This window comes from Tachysurus vachellii, chromosome 5 (assembly GCF_030014155.1).
Source record: "Tachysurus vachellii isolate PV-2020 chromosome 5, HZAU_Pvac_v1, whole genome shotgun sequence".
NCBI lineage: Eukaryota > Metazoa > Chordata > Actinopteri > Siluriformes > Bagridae > Tachysurus > Tachysurus vachellii.
The window spans coordinates 28,928,361-28,950,653 of NC_083464.1; the positions used below are offsets into that span (position 1 = coordinate 28,928,361).

Consider the following 22,293-nt stretch of genomic DNA (forward strand, 5'->3'; position numbering starts at 1 on the left):
CCCTGCTCCTCTACGTTGTTAAGGATAATGGCTTTTCCGCCATTCTTCTTGTCAGCCTTGTCAGCGTAATCTCTGGAGAGAGAAAAAAAAGAGGAGAAAAGGGAGTGCGAAGAAAGAGAGTGCCGAATGTCACAGTCTTTGGGCATCTGGACAGGAATCAGCGTGAGCTCCGGAGCTCTTGTCTTTTAATGGCATCATTAAAATTTCAGCAGAGCCACGCTCCTTCAGTTCTCTAAATCTCCTTTCCGTTAAAAAAACAAAACAAAAACAACAACACCGTAGCTGCTGATAGCGCTGCCAGGGTTCTCACGTTATCCACCTTTTTTTTTTTTTTTTTTGGACTAACTACCTTCGTCCAGTATAATCAAACCCAAATTGAAAAAAACCCATAACGACAGGAGGTGATGCTCTCCTGTGAGATGCTACAGCCTGAGAAAGAACAGGCAAAGTGCTTAAGAGTCAGGAAATGACCAGGAAGGAAAAAACTGCCCTCTAATAGAATCTTTTATTTTTTTTCTCATCATTTTGACGCCATTCCTAGTCTTATTTAAAAAAAAAAAAAACATCAGACACGTGTTAAATACGAAAAGAATCAGGGTTCTTTGTGCTAACGCTTCAACATAAATACGGAGATTTGGTTCTGGGGCTGTTCCTGAAACTGATGAGCATTTTTTATTGGAAAAATAAATGGTCTCTAAAGTGTTAAACCTTCTATCGAACAGTCCTAAGCTCCGCTCATGGTGTTCAGCGCTGTAGCAGGTGCGCTAACATGTCCTGTGGACATACTTTGAAAAAGAAGCTTCAGATGTGAGCAAACGATGTGCCCCGGGGCTTGGAATGGTTTTTACCTTGTACACCACTCTTGAGGAGTTGTTGAGTAGATAACACTAAATAAATACAATATTACCTTTAGTAGAAAAAAAAAAAATAAATAAATGCACACGTTTGTACTATCGTGTACTATCAGTTGAACTATCATGCACAGCTCTAGTACGTACGACAGCTCATTCATTCATTCATTCATTTTCTACCGCTTATCCGAACTACCTCGGGTCACGGGGAGCCTGTGCCTATCTCAGGCGTCATCGGGCATCAAGGCAGGATACACCCTGGATGGAGTGCCAACCCATCACAGGGCACACACACACTCTCATTCACTCACGCAATCACACACTACGGACAATTTTCCAGAGATGCCAATCAACCTACCATGCATGTCTTTGGACCGGGGGAGGAAACCGGAGTACCCGGAGGAAACCCCCGAGGCACGGGGAGAACATGCAAACTCCACACACACAAGGTGGAGGCGGGAATCGAACCCCAAACCCTGAAGGTGTGAGGCAAACGTGCTAACCACTAAGCCACCGTGTCCGCCACGTACGACAGCTGTAAAACAAAATTAGCTGTAGATTCTCACCAAGTAGTCTTTCTGGAACAGTCCAGGTATTTGTTCATTTAAATAAGATGTAAAGCCTAAGCTCAGCTTTTGTGCTGTTTCTATATTGTTATCTACAATAACGTGTTATAACGTGTAACAAGCTAAAGGTCAGGCTAACAGCAGCCGGGTTTAGTGGCAGATTTTTCTCCACTTAGTTGTTTCCCATTTTCTGGTTTTTAACCTGAAACCTTTTAGCTGAATCAGGAAGTAGCCACCTGAACTAACCACGCTCCAGTTTTAATAATTATGACAAGCATAGCAACAGTAACCAATTGTGGGTGGGGGTAGGAGGAAATGGTTCTTCTCTGAATTTGTTTTTTAGCACTACTAGGCTACAGTTAGCATTAGAGTATTGAAATAATGCTAGCATAGCTTCAACAAGCTAAAACTGTTCTCAAGTATTGAAAGCCAGTACAGAACAGCATTGCTGTAACTTATTGCATTTATTTGTTTATTGAATTTTTAATGTATTTTCCAGTGTGGAACATATTTCTCAGTGAAGAGAAAAGATCGCTTTATTTTCTCATCCGCGTCTCTTTTTTTTGCATTTTGTCTATTCCTCAAATACAACTTCCTGAGATTAATTTATGCCACGGCTTCACGCTGTTTTTTTTTCTCTTTTTTTTCCCCAAAGCCGTCACCGAAAGGTGCTGCCACGTCTCAGCTTAAATGAAAGCTAATTGGGCAGGGTTAGCATGGTGTCACGTCAGTAGCGCTAACCAAACCCTGTAGAGGTTCTGTATTATTTATGGAAGATGTTAGCATGTTTGACGCTGCATTAACAGCCTTTAAAAGGATGTTGAAGGTGTCTGATGTATAAAGAATCTCGGGGGTGGGGGAAGGAGAGCAGTTGAAAGACTTAAGCCCTATTCGGACGGGACTAGTTTTCTAAACGACGTTTGAGTTAGAAATTTTTTCAGCCGACGTCTGTCATTTCATATATGGATTCGGACGGGACTAACATCTCTGTGTTTATTACGGAGGTAGAAGTGTCTGTGTTTTACATGTGGGCGTTGCACAAGACCACATGTCCAGGATGCGTGGATTGCGTATGGTCATATTTTTATATAGAACATCTTATAAACCCACTGGAATAAATATGTTTTTATATAATTTTCACGTTATGTAATTGACTATAGAAATGAAAGTTACTCTTACCTGAAACTGATATTACAGTAGCCAGTCTTAACAATTTACGTGATTTGGCTCTTCTTGTTGATTTAATTTTTTTATTTCTTCGCAGGGTAGCAAACACATTTACATTCATTATTGGTGTGCAGAAAGCAGAACCTTGAATACCGGTGCGCTAGGGTTAATACGGTAGTTCACGTTGACCAAAACAGACAAGAAAACGCGTTTTGGAAAAAACATTTTCGGCAATCACAGACATTCGCATTCGGACGGGATTAGATTTCTCAGAGGAGCGCCGATTTTGCTGAAAAACAGTACTGTAGGTAATTTTCTCTGGAATTTTTACACAGGTCGTGTGAGAAAAAGACAGACATGGCAGATTCGGACGGGATTAAAATCACAAAGTACGTCTGTGAAACTGAAATTTCTCTAACGACCCCCTGTAAAACTAGTCCCGTCCGAATAGGGCTTTAGAAGGTTATTTCAGTGAAGAGGGTTTGTTTTAAAGGCTTATTGGATGTTGGACGCTCCATTCAAACACTTTGTCTAATTTTCTCTAAGTTAATTAACATTTTTTGGTTTGGAGGCCAAATGGAGCTCTGGAGCTCGACAGTGGCTGCTCTGGCTCAGGCGAGTAACGAGCAAGCTCTGGTTCATTAATCCTTTTCTAATGATGCGTAAGTCTCCACACTGGCTGCTCTTGATAGTTTGGCATTAAGGCCACTCATAGAGACACTCTCCTGATGTGACTTGAAGCCAGCGCTTCAGGGGTTCACTCACCTTCTGTAGCACTTAAAGGACAAAAACCTCTCAGGTTACAGCTTTGGCTCTGACTGTTACACAGCACGGAAGTCCATGTACAGTATGGAGACTCCTTTACACACTCGATTACAGATATTAACAACAATTATATACTTAAGATCAAGCGCACCAACCTATTACACATACTGTTGCTGTAGTAACAGGACCAATTCTATAAACCTTTGATTGTGGGCAGTAATGCAGACGCCAGTCAGAATCCAGATATCACCAGTGCTGTGGAATAAGAGATGTTCAGTGACCTGGTTTGCTAATCCAGCTTATTTTTTTTTGGTGCTGCATTTGTGTTTTCTGAAGAATTAGTTACTGTGCATTAGATAACTGATGGAATGTGAAGTTGGTGGTTAACTGTAGCGCCGTGTAGCACAAGCTCCTGCAAAATGGGTTGACTAGCATAGCAGTGGTGCAGTGGCCTCCTCAGAGTGATGAGTTGGGTGGCACTTAGGTGATGCGCTTCAGCCATGTTACTCCTGTTCAGGACATTCGACGGGATGCTAGTTGATTTGCTTAACATTTGAATGTAAGTGTGTGTGTGTGTGTGTGTGTGTATCATGTTTGTGCAATAACTTGCGGCCATGGCAAGTAAATTGCTCTCTTAGCGATGCTAATATCCTGCTCTGTGAATGCAGTAATTACGCTACTGCTTACTGAGAGAGCTGTAATTATCCTCATTCTGTGGCCAGAGACAGACTGAACACTGGAGAGAGAGACAGACTGAACACTGGAGAGAGAGACAGACTGAACACTGGAGAGAGAGACAGACTGAACACTGGAGAGAGAGAAAGACTGAACACTGGAGAGAGAGAAAGACTGAACACTGGAGAGAGAGACAGACTGAACACTGGAGAGAGACAGACTGAACACTGGAGAGAGACAGACTGAACACTGGAGAGAGACAGACTGAACACGGGAGAGAGAGCGACAGACTGAACACTGGAGAGAGAGACAGACTGAACACGGGAGAGAGAGAGAGAGACAGACTGAACACTGGAGAGAGAGACAGACTGAACACTGGAGAGAGAGAGACAGACTGAACACGGGAGAGAGAGAGACGGACTGAACACGGGAGAGAGAGAGACGGACTGAACACGGGAGAGAGAGAGACGGACTGAACACGGGAGAGAGAGAGACAGACTGAACACGGGAGAGAGAGAGACGGACTGAACACTGGAGAGAGAGAGAGACAGACTGAACACGGGAGAGAGAGAGACAGACTGAACACTGGAGAGAGAGAGACAGACTGAACACTGGAGAGAGAGAGACAGACTGAACACTGGAGAGAGAGAGACAGACTGAACACTGGAGAGAGAGAGACAGACTGAACACTGGAGAGAGAGAGACAGACTGAACAGAAAAGAGAGATATTTAATAGAAGAGACTCTTACTGACAGATGCGTGGCCTGTGTGTGTCTGTGTTGAATGTTTCGTTACATTTAACCTGTGTGTGTGTGAGTGAGAGAGAGAGACAGACAGAGAGAGAGAGATCTGAAGGCCACCGCTACCGGTCACACTCTTTCGGACTGTGATTAATGTAATCTCTCTGTTTCCAGATGGTGTTGAAGAAGCTCCATCAATCAAAATGAAAAGACTATTGAGCAGTCCTGCACAACACACACACACACACACACACACACACACACACACACACACACCTTCAGTGCCAGACCCATCACACTGCGTTAGATATTTCCTTCATCTCATATAAATCATTCCAGCATTTGATTTCACCGATCTGATTGGTAGTTCAAGTCGTTATTAAAGTGTTCTTTATATTTGTTGATTTTATTCTCTAGATATGTAGAAAGTATAAATATATACAGAATGATTACAGTGTAAGTCATGTGACTAGAGCGTCTGTTTACCTGGAAGCGTCACTCACCTGGGGACCAATCAGGTTTCTCTGCATAATGAGCATCAGTCACTCAGCATGCTCACATGTTGTTACTTATTCGCACTGGACTAACCTCCACTCGGGTTGCCAGAGTGGAGAAACTCACCAGTAAAGCAGCACCGGTCTGCTGTATTCAGTTTTATTCAGAATATTATAATATAAGCTTTAATCTTTATCTATTCACTAATCTTGAGCTGTTTATACAGACAAGCACTAACGTGATGTAAATACGTCCAATCTGGCATCCCCGGTAAAGACCTCACTGCAGTGATGATTTAGTTAATTATGTATTAAATGTATTAATTGAATTAATTTTATTATGATGTAAACCCTTCAGCATGAGTGATCTTTGAATTAATATCTGGCAACCCTCATAATCATATCTCTCTCTCTCTCTCAACTCGAGGTTCAGCTCCTGCTCTGTATTCATGTTGTTCTTTATGCTGCGTCTAATTACACACGATTAATTACCGCAATTTGTTTGTGTTACGTTTAATTATGTTGATTTCAATCTGTTCTTCTTCTTCTTCTTCTTCTTCCTGGTTTCTCTGTGATTGGAGAATGCAAACCTCTGTGCTTCACTTCCATAGTGTCTGAGCTGCATTTTAAGACATCCGTGTTAATTAACTGTCAGTTACACCCCCCACCCCAACACACACACACACACATTTATGATCAACTGTACATGGTAGAGCTTTTTTAACGGGAATTCATGGAAATACACAATCTGGCAACTAATTTGGAATCATTATATATCTGATCATGATGTATCTTACTCTTACTCTGTTTAGACATCCATCCATCCATCCATCCATCCATCCATCCGCCCACTCTGCCTGAATGTTTCTTATTGACATTGTGTAATTCTTTTCCCTTAGGTCAGTCTGGCAGTCGTGTGTGTGTGTGTGTGTGTGTGTGTGTGTGTGTGTGTATATATAAGTGAGGAAAAAAAACAATAATTTCATAATAATAATCAGGGAGTTTTTCACTGAGCGTCGAATCTAAGGCAGAATAACACGACTGCTTAAACTTGATCTAAATATGAATTCATATTTCTGTAGTATTCAGATACACCTCCATGTTGTACTCTTTTATTCATTGACATAAAGAAATAAAAGAATTAAGGCGATATAATGTAAACAAAAACATGTTTTTTAGTTAAACGTTCTAATGAACATTGGTAGGAAATAAATGATCTACATATATTTTACACTCATTAATATGTGTTTAATGTGGGTAAATACTAATCGTTTACATTAACCGCTTTCATTTTTATTATTGTTTATTTATTTATTAATTTAACGATTAATGTGCCGTTTTTGTGCTAGTTTTATTTGGACAATTCAGTTGAACTTTACTGCAGATCACGTTATTGTTTGTTTGTTTGTTTCCATGCGCTCTGGTTCCTGCTGCTGTTTGTCCAATACAGTTGTGCTGATCTTCACTAGCATACGTTATGCTAACAGCATGCTAACTGTAATAACGAATCCTCCGCTAACAGAGACACAGAGACGCTGTACTGCAGCAGACAAACTTTCTACAACTCACTTTTCTACTCAATAAAACAGACAAAATTAAGGTGTGAAGTGAAATCACCATCAGCCCTGTAATCTGTTTTGGTGTGTGTGTGTGTGTGTGCGTAAAGTGCACTAATTGTTCTGCGTGAGTAACAAGACGATTGTGCAGTCAGGATACACGATGCCCACACACACACATACACACCCACACACACACACGTAATTACAGCGAGCCCGAGAAGCCAGCTGTGCTGCCGAATCAACTTTACACTACAATAACACAAGCTTGTTTAGCAGCACAACAATTTATATGGAAATGTGCTCTAATGGCTTCAGCTGAGGAGGGAGAGAGAGAGAGAGAGAGAGATGGATGGATGGAGAAAGACAGAGAGGTGTGTATAGGGAGAGAAAACGGTACATTTGCATATTGGTCCGGTTTGTTTTGTGTGAGATTTTGTGAGTTTAAGATCAGCCGAGCTGAGAGAGAAGCTAAAATATTCATCAGCTTATTACAGAAGACGCACTGTATTCCTCCAGCACACACAGAAGCTGGTAAAACTCTCTAATCTTTCAGCTTTTATTTTATATTTCTCTTTTAGTTCTATTTTATATTAGATTTTTTTTATGTTTTGTATTTACTTTTAAACCTTACTTGTTTGAGAGGGTACATATAGTGACTAGAGTGTGTGGTTTAGGACACGCCCACATGGTGGTGTTTATGTGGTCAATAATGTATAGTGACTAGAGAGAGTGTGGTTTAGGACACGCCCACATGGTGGTGTTCATGTGGTCTATAATGTATAGTGACTAGAGAGAGTGTGGTTTAGGACGCACCCAGATGGTGGTGTTCATGTGGTCTATAATGTATAGTGACTAGAGAGAGTGTGGTTTAGGACACGCCCACATGGTGATGTTCATGTGGTCTATAATGTATAGTGACTAGAGAGAGTGTGGTTTAGGACACGCCCACATGGTGGTGTTCATGTGGTCTATAACGTATAGTGACTAGAGAGAGTGTGTGGTTTAGGACACACCCACATGGTGGTGTTCATGTGGTCTATAATGTATAGTGACTAGAGAGTGTGTGGTTTAGGACACACCCACATGGTGGTGTTCATGTGGTCTATAATGTATAGTGACTAGAGTGTGTGTGGTTTAGGACACGCCCACATGGTGGTGTTCATGTGATCTATAATGTATAGTGACTAGAGAGAGTGTGGTTTAGGACACGCCCACATGGTGGTGTTCATGTGATCTATAATGTATAGTGACTAGAGAGTGTGGTTTAGGACACGCCCACATGGTGGTGTTCATGTGGTCTATAATGTATAGTGACTAGAGAGAGTGTGTGGTTTAGGACACGCCCACATGGTGGTGTTCATGTGGTCTATAATGTATAGTGACTAAAGAGAGGGTGTGGTTTAGGACACGCCCACATGGTGGTGTTCATTTGGTCTATAATGTATAGTGACTAGAGAGTGTCCGGTTTAGGACACACCCACATGGTGGTGTTCATGTGGTCTATAATGTATAGTGACTAGAGAGAGTGTGGTTTAGGACGCACCCAGATGGTGGTGTTCATGTGGTCTATAATGTATAGTGACTAGAGAGTGTGTGTGATTCTAAAACTCATCCAGTCTTGCAATCCTACCACCTGCCCATTGGATCCACTCCCTTCCACTTTGCTGCAGACCATCTCGCAAGACCTTCTGCCCTTCATTACAACTATCACCAATAGATCCATAGCATCTGGTCAGGTACCAACTACCTTCAAGAGAGCAAGGGTTATTCCCATCCTGAAGAAACCTGCTCTGGATCCATCAGACATCAGTAACTACAGACCGGTATCACTTCTCTCGTTTCTTTCAAAAATTCTTGAACGCATTGTCTTTAATCAACTGTCTGTCTATCTCTCACAGAACAACCTCCAAGACCCCAACCAGTCTGGCTTTAAAGCAGCTCATTCCACAGAGACAGCCCTTTTAGATGTCTCTGAGAAACTACATGCTGCTAGATCAGCCAATCTCTCATCTGTCCTTATCCTCCTTGACCTTTCAGCAGCGTTTGATACGGTCAACCATAAGACTCTCTTAGCCACCCTCAGGAGTCTTGGGATATGCGGATCAGCTTGGGAATGGTTCGCTTCCTACCTGGAAGGACGCTCATATCAGGTAACATGGAGGGGAGTGACATCTGCTCCACGCAGACTCTCCACTGGCGTCCCACAAGGCTCAGTACTTGGTCCTCTTCTTTTCTCCCTGTATACTCACTCTCTTGGTGAAGTTATTTCCTCACATGGGTTCTCTTACCACTGCTATGCTGATGATACACAACTTATCTTCTCTTTCCCACCCGCAGATGCCACAGCTTCTGACCGGATCTCTGCATGTCTGGCAGAAATTTCATCATGGATGTCTGCTCATCAGTTAAAGCTTAATCCTAGCAAAACTGAGCTGCTCTTCATCCCAGGTGATTCATCCCCAGGTCATGATCTTGCTATATCCTTGCACAACGATCTGATCTCCCCTTCAGCCACAGCTCGCAACCTTGGGGTAACCATGGACAATCAACTGTCCTTTTCCTCTCATGTTGCTAATGTGACTCGCTCATGTCGGTTTCTTCTCTACAACATTAGAAGGATTCGACCATTTCTGTCCACACAGGCTGCTCAGGTACTTGTTCAGTCTCTTGTCATTTCTAGACTGGATTACTGCAATGCACTGCTGGCAGGTCTACCTATGAACGCAATCCGTCCTCTGCAAATGATCCAAAATGCAGCTGCCCGGCTTGTTTTCAACCTGCCAAAGTTCTCTCATACCACCCCGCTGCTGCGATCCCTCCACTGGCTTCCGGTAGCTGCACGCATCAGATTCAAAACACTGATGCTGGCCTACAAAGCCAAAAATGGACCAGCTCCCTCTTACCTCAAAGCCCTCATCACTCCTCGCACTGCACCCCGCACCCTCCGATCTACCAGCACTGCTCGACTGGTTCCACCATCTCTCAGGGTAAGAGGCAAGTATACTACAAGACTCTTCTCTGTACTGGCACCAAGGTGGTGGAACGAACTTCCCCTAGAGGTCCGGACAGCTGAGTCACTGGCTATTTTCAAGCGGCGGTTGAAGACCTACTTATTCAGGAAACACTTCAACTAGCACTTCTTTCATTATCTTTTGCATTTAAAAAAAAAAAAAAAAAAAAAAAAAAAAAAAAAAACACACCTTTGACACTTTCATTGTAACTTTGAACAAATGTTTTAAACTCATGGTATCTTAAGTATGTAACTTAGTGATCCAGCATTAATGTATTCAATGTTAGAGATTTAAGCACTTATGTACGTCGCTCTGGATAAGGGCGTCTGCCAAATGCTGTAAATGTAAATGTAAATGTAAATGTGTGGTTTAGGACACGCCCACATGGTGTTGTTCATGTGGTCTATAATGTATAGTGACTAGAGAGAGTGTGTGGTTTAGAACACGCCCACATGGTGGTGTTCATGTGGTCTATAATGTATAGTGACTAGAGAGTGTGTGGTTTAGGACGCGCCCACATGGTGGTGTTCATGTGGTCTATAATGTATAGTGACTAGAGAGAGTTTGTTTTAGGACACGCCCACATGGTGGTGTTCATTTGGTCTATAATGTATAGTGACTAGAGAGAGTGTGGTTTAGGACACGCCCACATGGTGGTGTTCATTTGGTCTATAATGTATAGTGACTAGAGAGTGTGTGGTTTAGGACACGCCCACATGGTGGTGTTCATGTGGTCTATAATGTATAGTGACTAGAGAGTGTGCGTGGTTTAGGACACACCCACATGGTGGTGTTCATGTGGTCTATAATGTATAGTGACTAGAGAGTGTGGTTTAGGACACGCCCACATGGTGGTGTTCATGTGGTCTATAATGTATAGTGACTAGAGAGAGTGTGGTTTAGGACACGCCCACATGGTGGTGTTCATGTGGTCTATAATGTATAGTGACTAGAGAGAGTGTGGTTTAGGACACGCCCACATGGTGGTGTTCATGTGGTCTATAATGTATAGTGACTAGAGAGAGTGTGGTTTAGGACACGCCCACATGGTGGTGTTCATGTGGTCTATAATGTATAGTGACTAGAGAGTGTGTGGTTTAGGACGCGCCCACATGGTGGTGTTCATGTGGTCTATAATGTATAGTGACTAGAGAGAGTTTGTTTTAGGACACGCCCACATGGTGGTGTTCATTTGGTCTATAATGTATAGTGACTAGAGAGAGTGTGGTTTAGGACACGCCCACATGGTGGTGTTCATTTGGTCTATAATGTATAGTGACTAGAGAGTGTGTGGTTTAGGACACGCCCACATGGTGGTGTTCATGTGGTCTATAATGTATAGTGACTAGAGAGTGTGCGTGGTTTAGGACACACCCACATGGTGGTGTTCATGTGGTCTATAATGTATAGTGACTAGAGAGTGTGGTTTAGGACACGCCCACATGGTGGTGTTCATGTGGTCTATAATGTATAGTGACTAGAGAGAGTGTGGTTTAGGACACGCCCACATGGTGGTGTTCATGTGGTCTATAATGTATAGTGACTAGAGAGAGTGTGGTTTAGGACACGCCCACATGGTGGTGTTCATGTGGTCTATAATGTATAGTGACTAGAGAGAGTGTGGTTTAGGACACGCCCACATGGTGGTGTTCATGTGGTCTATAATGTATAGTGACTAGAGAGAGTGTGTGGTTTAGGACACGCCCACATGGTGGTGTTCATTTGGTCTATAATGTATAGTGACTAGAGAGTGTGTGGTTTAGGACACGCCCACATGGTGGTGTTCATGTGGTCTATAATGTATAGTGACTAGAGAGTGTGCGTGGTTTAGGACACACCCACATGGTGGTGTTCATGTGGTCTATAATGTATAGTGACTAGAGAGTGTGGTTTAGGACACGCCCACATGGTGGTGTTCATGTGGTCTATAATGTATAGTGACTAGAGAGAGTGTGGTTTAGGACACGCCCACATGGTGGTGTTCATGTGGTCTATAATGTATAGTGACTAGAGAGAGTGTGGTTTAGGACACGCCCACATGGTGGTGTTCATGTGGTCTATAATGTATAGTGACTAGAGAGAGTGTGGTTTAGGACACGCCCACATGGTGGTGTTCATGTGGTCTATAATGTATAGTGACTAGAGAGAGTGTGTGGTTTAGGACACGCCCACATGGTGGTGTTCATGTGGTCTATAATGTATAGTGACTAGAGAGTGTGTGGTTTAGGACACGCCCACATGGTGGTGTTCATGTGGTCTATAATGTATAGTGACTAGAGAGAGTGTGGTTTAGGACACGCCCACATGGTGGTGTTCATGTGGTCTATAATGTATAGTGACTAGAGAGAGTGTGGTTTAGGACACGCCCACATGGTGGTGTTCATTTGGTCTATAATGTATAGTGACTAGAGAGAGGGTGTGGTTTAGGACACGCCCACATGGTGGTGTTCATGTGGTCTATAATGTATAGTGACTAGAGAGAGTGTGTGGTTTAGAAACACATACGTAGTGGTGCTTGTGTGGCCTCTCGGGTGTTTGAACATGTCCACAGTGGTGTTTGTGATATGTTGTATAGAAAAAGACTAGGCAAGTTTATCTATCACACCCAACTTCCCTCCCAAACACACACACACACACACACCTTTAAATGCAACCTTCAGTTGAACCAACCATAAATAATCGTGGCTCAGCCGTCCTGCAGGCTTCAGGTGAACCTGCATATTCAGAAGCTAGCGTGTTAGTCAGTAAGCCGTAAGCCATGAACACGCTCTGAGGAGATGTGCAGAGCTTCCAGTCATGTTCTCCATGTTCCACAGGAGCAGGAGGTCCAGGAGGAGCCTGCAAGGCGCTAATCTGTAGTCCAGCTTTGGGGAAAACCCTGTCCTTTCATCCTGTGCTCCTCTCCTCGCCTGAAGGAACACTAAATCCTCCACGGCAAGATGAAAAGCCGTCTAGACAGAAGAATCCAAAAACTTGGCCTCGCCTGCTTCTTCTTCTTCCTCACTCAGGCTAAAGTATAAAGTGAGGAGTCCTCTCTCTCTCCCTCTCTCCCTCTCTCCTTATCTGTTGTTTGAAAGTTTGTGTCTCGGAGCGCTGGACTTTGTTGTTATAAGGTGGCTCCACTTTTCTTAAGGAACGTCTCTCATGAACACTTGGAACAGGACGGAACCTGCAGCCACACGAGTGTTTGCTTTCTGTTTTGTTCACCTCCTCTTAATCAGTCATCAATCACAGAGGCCTGGGAGAACCTTTCACACCATCCTGCTTTTTTTCAACGTTTGCTGCAGGACAAGAAAAATCTGAAAATTATTGAAAGCGACTGGATTCTGATGTGTTGATTAAGTTTTTGTAACAGCTTCTGTGGCAAATCTCACATTTAAAGGAATTCTCGTTTTAATAAATGATCATTTCTATAGTAACAGATGATCAAAATACCGACCAATTCTAGCTTTTTTCTAATGTAAGGAAGGAGTCGCCAGTGTTAGCGGGAACTTTTTAAAAGAAAACGTTTCGTTTATATTTCTCCTATTTTTTTTTTTTTTAATTTTAAGTAACAAATTTCATCTCACATTTACAAATTTTTGGAAATAAACAGGTCATTTTTGTAAGTCCTTTTGTGTAGATTTTCACCTCTCTGTCTCTCTCTCTCTCTCTCTCTCTCTCTCTCTCTCTGTGTTTCTATCTCTCGCTCTCGCTCTCTCGCTCTCTCTCTCTCTCTCTCTCTCTCTCTCTCTCTCTCTCTCTCTCTCTCTCTCTCTCTCTCTCTCTCTCTCTCTCTCTCTCTCTCTCTCTCTCTCTCTCTCTGTGTTTGTATCTCTCTCTCTCTCTCTCTCTCTCTCTCTCTCTCTCTCTCTGTGTTTCTATCTCTCGCTCTCTCTCTCTCTCTCTCTCTCTCTCTCTCTCTCTCTCTGTTTCTATCTCTCTCTCTCTCTCTCTCTCTCTCTCTCTCTCTCTCTCTCTCTCTCTCTCTCTCTCTCTCTCTGTGTTTCTATCTCTCGCTCTCTCTCTCTCTCTCTCTCTCTCTCTCTCTCTCTCCCTCTCTCTCTCTCTGTGTTTCTATCTCTCGCTCTCTCTCTCTCTCTCTCTCTGTGTTTCTATCTCTCGCTCTCTCTCTCTCTCTCTCTCTCTCTCTCTCTCTCTCTCTCTCTCTCTCTCTCTCTCTCTCTCTCTGAGCTCTCCAGCGTGTAATTTTATCCATACAGGATGTGTTAAAATGCCTGAGTCTCAGATCACTGGCTGATTTATGGACAAAGCTGGAAAAAAGAGCTGTGTTGAGCCAAGCTGAGGAGGAAACTGTAAAACATTGCGTTAACGCTGTAAAAGCTTGTGTTAAAAGGTATCTGTGTGTGTGTGTGTGTGTGTAGCTCTTACACACCCTTAGGCTATTCTGTCTTTTACTTTTCATTAATTTTACAGTTAGCACAGAACAGCTGTATATATATCCAGTACATTAGAGAGGAAATCTGGTATTTATCTTTTAAATTAATTTCTTAAACACATTAATAAACAGTACATTGGTATATTATTGGGGTTTTTCCTTATCTAGATTATACAATAATAAAATATCAAAACTTGATAGCCCTGTTGCTGCATAACCAGACTTTCAGATAACCAGCATAGTCGTGTTGAGATAAAACCCTCTTTGTAGGTTGTTGTATTTTCATTATTTTTGTGAGGAGTTAGCAGTTGTGTGTCATGCTGATGTCACAAGGAAACATTGCTAGCACATTTACAGTCTCATACTTATGCGATCGGGTTATACGGCATGGAAGCCGTATTATTGCCACCTATACATTACGGCACAGTGGAATTCTTTTCTTTGCATGTCCCAACTGATGAGGATGTGGTCGGAGCGCAGGGGAAGCTATGATACAATGTCCCTGGTGCAAGGAGTGTTAAGGGCCTTGCATAAGGGCCCAACAGTGGCAGCTTGGAAGTGCTGGGGCTTGAACCCCAATCTGTTAATCAACAACCCAGAACTACTTAAACACTTAAGCCACCACTGCCCATAACAGATACTTCACTTGATTTCCAAAAGACCAAGAAACGATGCTGTTATACTGTTCTCTCTCGATTACATAACTTCAGTTCTCATAACATTTCCAGTGACGTTCAAGAAAAATCCAGCTCAAAGTACTGGAGGCATGGGGCAAACATTGGTCTCAGAAGCCCCAGAATACAGTGCAGTTGCTCCATGGATTCTCCAGACACTCTGCCGGTTGGCTATCTATTAGATGATCGGCACAGTGGCATTGATGGTGGTATTTCCATGGAAGTTGAAGCTTTTATTCCAAAATAAATATTAGATACAACTGAAGATGAATGCATGATTTGTATCTTCTTCAGGATGAACTTTTGAGCATGAGACATGGTGAGTTTGTTGTAATTATAGCAAATGATTCAATTAAAGGTCTGGACTATAAGAATTTGCGACATCAGACCAAATTGGGCTCAAACTTGGATACGGTGTACCAGGTCAGGTCTGCAGCATCTATTTGGGGTTGACTGGAAGTGGAAGAAGGTAGCTTTTAGGTACTGTAGCTGGATTACAGGTAAGAAACCTAAAAACGGGCTTGAAATATGAGGCACGGAAACTGTACCTGGGGGAAATTAAATACTACTAAATACTACTACTACCACCACCACCACTACCACTACCACTACCATATTGTTCTGCTCTCAGAATTATGACCAGTCATCTGTACAATATCTGACTACTCCACATGCTCACTTGGTACCTTGGCAAGACGTGTAACCAAATCCATTGTGTTCTAAGCAAGACAGTGCAGGATTATAGAGAATTTACCTGGACTAGACTTCAGGACTACAATTACAGTATATACTTTTGTACCAAAGTGTATTTGTAATACGAACACACTGTGTCGTCATGGTGCCTTCACGTACGCACAGATGGAAACCAGAATTGAGGCGAGACAGAAGACTGTTCTTCTGAGCCATGCCTTTTGTCTTAACGATGCAAAAATCATTACGCTGTCAGAACGTATCAAGGAAAACAAAACTTCACCCGCATGCATGGACACAAAGGCATGAGTGCCAGAAGTAAGAAATATTCATAGAGGAGGTCCGGGGAAGACTTGTGATCTTTTTATTTTTTTTTCCTTTTGTAAATGAAACCCATCAAAAGGAACTGTAAAAACAGACGCACGCATTCAGAAAGAAAACAGCGACTGTGGTCGGGCTGAGATAAAAAGAGAGAGAGAGAAGGCTAAAAGGCTTTGTTTCCTTTAGGGAACATCCCCTCTAATCCTAGCAGGGTGGAATAGAAAAAAGTGAGAGAGAGAGAGAGAGAGAGAGAGAGAGAGAGAGCACAAACACTGTAGTCGAGCAAAAGAAGGTAATGAAAGAGCAATAAAAGGAGGGGAATTATTGGCGATCTGGGGGCCTGCAGAGACACAGACCAGACATGGCAACATGCCAAGGCCTTCCAGAGAGATTTACAGCAAAAGATCGAGTGCATATACACACTCGCACAAATAAAGTCTGATGAGTCACAGAGTCAGATGGCCAGAGTTCTTGTGAGGGAAGAGAAGGTTGTGTGAGAATTTTGCTTTTCATGCAACTTCCAGATTCTTGGCCATTTTCCCTCATGTTTTGCTTTATTTTGCGAAAGTGGCCTTTTACCACGGTTCACCATGTTAAACACTTTAATCAAAAAAAAAAAAAAAGCTCAGCAGCCAGTACATGGTGGACACATACTGTACCTTGATCACACATCGTTCACAACAGCAGCACATCTGAATTATCTCATTGATGATGCTAGTTGATCAGTCGTTGGCCTCCAGAATAAATCACACCAGTCTGTCATGTTTTAATCTTTACACACAGTGTGGAACATGGTTATGGTATATTATAGAACTCTCTTCATTCCCTAAGGTGTACAAGCTGTGGAGTCTGGAAATTGGCCTTGGGGTTGTAGTAACTGTTGTCTCAGTGCACCAATTAATACCATTGTTCTTATTTACTGGACTCATGATGCAATGCTTTTTCTGTAAATCAGAGATGTTGGGGGTTGTTTAGGAGGTTGGGAAATGTTAATCTGACTGAGTAACTCACTCATCTTGGGAACTGGTAGATGTTTACGTTCTTGCGCTTAGAGGAATGTAGAGGAATGGTTTGGCTGGTGTAGTCACAGAAATCTCTGTACACAACGCTCACCACCCTCTATGACTACTCTGGAGTCTTCTCCTTTAAATCCAGTTATCTGCTTTGTAAAAGTGCAGGGTTTTAAATAGGGTTGGGAACCGAGAACCGGTTCTTATTCAGAACCGGTTCTGTTTTTTAACAGACGGGCAAAGCGCTGGGAGCGGTCACTTTAAATAGCCATGTCTTACCTCATGAATATTCATTGTTTACACTGTTTACAGTCACGCAACCAAATTAACGCAGCTTACCACAGAAATCAGTCACTCGTGCTGCTGTGCTGAGGTACGCTTTGTGTTAAACATGTCTAAAAAAAAAAAAAAGTATAAAGTGTGGATTCATTTCCAAAGCTACAACAATGAAGCCAGGAAAGGTCTCGTCTTCTCCCAGAGAAAGCAGACATGTTAATGTTTCTTCATAAAAATTGCTAACTGTTTTGCTAAGTTGTAATTCTGGATGTTAAATTTGATGCAATTTAAATTGATATGAATTGAAATGCTCTGTTTAAAATATTTAAAGATTAATATTAAAGATTAATAAACACAAATGGAATTGCTTAAGTATTGTGCATTATTTTTCACATTTCCTTTATTATGGAATCGGAATCGGAACCGGAAAATTTCTTTTGATACCCAACCCTAGTTTTCAATCAGAGAGACGCGAACATTTAAACGGACGTACTCAAATCATCTTATGCTCAGCTCCGTCAAGAAGAAAAGCCAGCATTGAAAATCCGTGCCCTGCAGGCCACGTCTACAAACACACCGGCAAAGTTTTCCTGCAAAGGCCCATCGCAGGAGAAACAGGGATCAAATGGCTAATTGTCAGCTTTGAATGGCTGTGTCTCTGGGCCACATTCATACCTAATAAAAAGAGAAAAACAAAAGGACAAAGGAGAGTTTTATGACCTTGGGGTCGGCGGACGTTAGCGTCCCCACTGTTAGCAGTCGGCTCTAATGCTCGAGCCTGTCTTCTGTCTTAGAGCCTGGGTCGGATTCACCAAGCCATCAGGACTGTCCTTTTTATATTCTTTGATATCAAACGTACAGCAAAATGTCAGTCGCAGACTCGCCAATTATCGGCGGATTAGGGGATTAAATTAACGAGTTTAGACGACAGCTTTGCCGTTGCAAAGATAATCTGCTTACGTTAGTCCGGGGCAGATGACTAGTGCATTAGGCGTTGGATAGAGGCAAAGAGATTGTGATTATTCCTCTAGAAAGGGCTCTTTTTAATACGAGGGGGAATTTACCCCATGGGCGCCTGATAGTGCGGTGAAGGAGGTGAGAGAGAAGATCAGCTCAGAAAAGGAAAAGCACAGGAATACACTTTCTCTCCATCCTTTCACCGCCGCCCCCCACCCCCCACCCCAATAAATGTCTTGGGTTCCCTGAAGCAAGCTCTGAAGTGCTTAATCCTTTTATCAGGCGAGTCTCTGCTGTGCAGAAGCCCATCATTTCTGCATCTGTCCCTTTTGCTTCTTACTTCAGTCTTCGACTTTGATGGTTTCCGACTCTTTATTTAGTGTTCCTTTGCTCCTGATGTGGTCTGATGGTGTCAGCAGAAAATGTAGGACATCGCTGTCATATGCTCTCATATCACAGCAGGGGGAAAATATCCTCGAGTTCACTTACATCACATTTGTTTTATGGTCGCAGTCCATCCTGGAATAGATCTGATTTGATTGTTTTTAAACCCAGGATTTCTTGAGGAAGTACCTTAGGAAGCCTCATAGATTGGACTACATCAGTTAGATAAAAACTGCTAACATGCCTTTATTTCCAAGCTTAAAAATCAGATCAGCTCTTCAAGCCCATAGGGTTAGGAAGCATTTCCATATTTATATAACACTTGGCTTGATGGCAGGCTTGGCTGTAGTTATTTGGGGTTAAATGTTATTAATGGGCAAAATCACTATTTTGGTTAATTCTTTCTTTTCTTATCTTGTTTTCTTATCTAATGTTATAGGAGAATAATCAGCTTTAGAGAATAATCTAGCTCCTCTGAGCCAGATCCTTAATATTGATCCATCATAACCATGGTATCAATGACCGACTGTTCTAATACTTTAGCATTTGTTGATTGCATACTAATATTTGAATAATTTCAGATCCAGATCGGTCATGTGTTGTCTGTTGTTCTGATGCTCTGTGAGTGGCGTTTAATATCTAAAAGAGAGCCCCAGAATAGAGGAAGGCCTTATCTTGTGATTGCAAGGCAGCTGCTGCGTCTATCCTCATATCCACTCTGTTCCTGTCAAACCTCCCCACCGAGTGGTGGCGACGCGCTAAGTTTTCCTGACACAATCACAGAAAACACACATGATGCATTATGGATGGAGCAGCTCTCAGGTGTGCTCCACCACACTATCACGTAGTTCTGGTCACCGATTGGTCAGAAGGTGTTGATTTAATTTCCTGTAACAGCAGGCCTGCAGTAGTGCAGCTACAAATCACAAGGTTTCTATATAGCTGGTTCTTTCGATTGTTTCTATAGAGACTGCAGAAGCTCCACATAAACATGAAATTATATTAATGAAATTATAAGGAGACATCTTTATTTGACTGTTATGGAAGGGGTCTTCAGTTTCTGTGCTTTGTAGCAGTCAGAGTTAAAGCTATAGAAGCTCAATTCAGCCAAATTAGCCATGTGTCACTTTCAGCTCAGGTTTCTGCTGCCCTGGTCTGTAACCCCTGCCCCTGTCTGGCCCTGTACCTGCCCCATCCAACACACTGGAGTAAGAATGCTGAACTGTGACCTCTTATTAGCTCACACCTGTGGTCACTAGGGGTCAAACGGCATGCCAAACAAACCAGCTTTATATCCAGACTCATGACTGCATCTTCAAACCACTCGCTGTTTCAAGAGAATAACGAGTAAACGATCTTAAAAACAACAGCTGTAGAAATGCCAGTTTCTCCAATTTGCTTGAGACTTTTATAGTTGTTTTTTTTTTTTGTCCTAATATATTTAAATTCCTAATTAAATAATACATATATTTAGAGATCGGTTCTGCACCTGGAAATAACGTTGGTTTGTAACCATGGCAACCAGTCCTTGCCATGATGTAGTGTATATAGAGCCTAACGACGTCTCGCACCCTTATCTGCTCTCGTTCTGCTTTCTCTCCGTCCACACCATCCTCATTTCCTTTCCATGTTTGACGGATTCAATTTCTCTGTCCAAACAGGAGATATGAAATTAATTATGCAAAACAAGTTGAACAAGTTCAAGCAAGAAGGCCTGGGGGGAGGAGGGAGGGTAGTGGATGAATATTCAGAGGCATATTTAGGACACTGATTTGCATGTCTTTAGTGTGACCCGTAACAAGCCTTTGTGTGGCAGCAAGGCACTTGGGGGTGAAAACGCATTTGGGACGAAAACGAAAAACCTGCGAATCAAATATGGGTTGAAGGAGGGTAGTTATTGACACATATAATTGATTATTTCCCAATAAAGTTGTTTTACAGCAGCAGCTTCCAAAGATAATTTTTTTTCATGAGGTAAAGAACGCTTTGTATTTCCCCTCAATTTGTTGTTACGTTTAACGTTAACACACACGATACATTTTACGCTTTCTTTTATTTTTTAACAGAAAATCAGCAGCTACCAATCAGTTTAATTGTTATCGAAACGCTATTAGGAATATCACAGAATCTCAGAAATACGTACGTGTTGTGAAAATATTTTCACAAGATCGATATTGTATCCTCACGGCAACCAATCCCTCTGGAGACTCCACCCATAAAAGTTTAATGAACGTAAAAACGTGTGATCTGCAGCAGCATCGAATGTCAGAAGCGTAATCAACACCTTCTGACCAATCAGAATGCAGAATTCAGCAGCATTGTTGTTCCTATAAACACTGTAAATGTGTCAGTGCTGCAGTATTTGTTAGCGAGCACCTGGGAAACAACAGAATAAAAAAAGCAAGGGATGAAGAGTGTGAGGAAGCAGGTAGCGAGTGTGGAAGGCGGTTCAGCCAGCGAAGTGTTGTTGAGGGTCAGACAGACAGAAAAACAGAGAGGATATAACAGTTCTCAGGAGGAACATGTTCTCATGTAGGAAATGTGTGTACAGAGAACTTGTGTTCCTTGTCCATGTACCATCTGTTTCATGCTCTCTCCATGTTACAGAGTAATGAAAATAAATTTCCCAAACAAGTGTGTATGTCTGTATGTGTATTTAACATCTTATGAGGACCAAAAGGTAACCTAAAGGTGCTCATAATCAGCTGGTCCTCAAAAAACATAATTTTCTTTCCACTAAAAAAATCAAAATAAACTAGGTAAAGTAAAAGTTGATGAGAGGTTTTGTTAAGGTGATGTTTAGATGAGGTTTTTCCTTTTATTCCATTAGTGGAAGGTCCTCAAAATGCTAGTAAAACCAGCATGTGTGTTTTTCCCAAGTGCACTATTAGACAGTGATACTCGAAACGAATAGGCGTTATTGCTGTGCCAGAGGCCCTCTTTTATACTCTCTCTCTCACACACACACACTCTCACACACACACACTCTCACACACACACACACACACACACACACACACACAGGGCTGGGTAATTGTTATTCAGCTGCTAGTAATGAGATGAGGTGCCCAGTGGCGAGGGACTCGAGTGCTGCCTCTCTTTTGTTATGCTAATTACACACTGTTAGAGCCGGACCTCTGCCTCTTTGTCTGTCTCACTCTCCTTGTCTGTCTGTCTCTGTCTCTGTCTCTGTCTCTCTCTCTGCCACTTCCCCATTCGTTCTGTGAAGTGTCTCTGTTTATGTCTCTCACTTTCTCTCAGTCTCTCACCCTGTCTGGCTCCATGTGTTTGTGTGTGTCTCTCTTTGTCTTGTGCTCTGTCTCTCCATCTGTCTCTTACATGTTTCTCTTTTATAGTTATTTGTCTACTTTTCTCTTTCTGTCTCCTTCTTTCTCAGCCCTCCTACATCTATCTCTCTCTCTCTCTCTCTCTCTCTCTCTCTCTCTCTCTCTCTCTCTCTCTTTCTCAATGTCTCTGTCTCTCTGTCTCTGTTTTTCAAAGTTTACCCTGAGAATAAAAAAATACAGCAGAAGTGTGTGTGCGTCGTATATTAGAAGCTTTGATTTGACACCCGTTTGGTCAGAATGTGTGTGTGTAAAGTGGGCGGGGCTAACGTCATGTCAATTTTTATCCAAACTCTTTCATATAGTCTGTTAACTTGATGTTTCTTTAGCAGTGAAAGGATTTATATTACATTTCATTTGGCACCATTCAGAGAGAACACACACACACACACACACACACACACAGTGTAACTGACACACACCTCATTTGA

The 22,293-nt window shown here is 42.3% G+C and overlaps 1 protein-coding gene across 1 annotated transcript in view; it reads left to right on the top strand.

Moving 5' to 3' along the window:
* cdkal1 (CDK5 regulatory subunit associated protein 1-like 1) overlaps positions 1-22,293 on the top strand; it is a 198,514-nt gene that overhangs the window by 155,923 nt on the left and 20,298 nt on the right. The gene's annotated exons all lie outside the window — the stretch shown is intronic.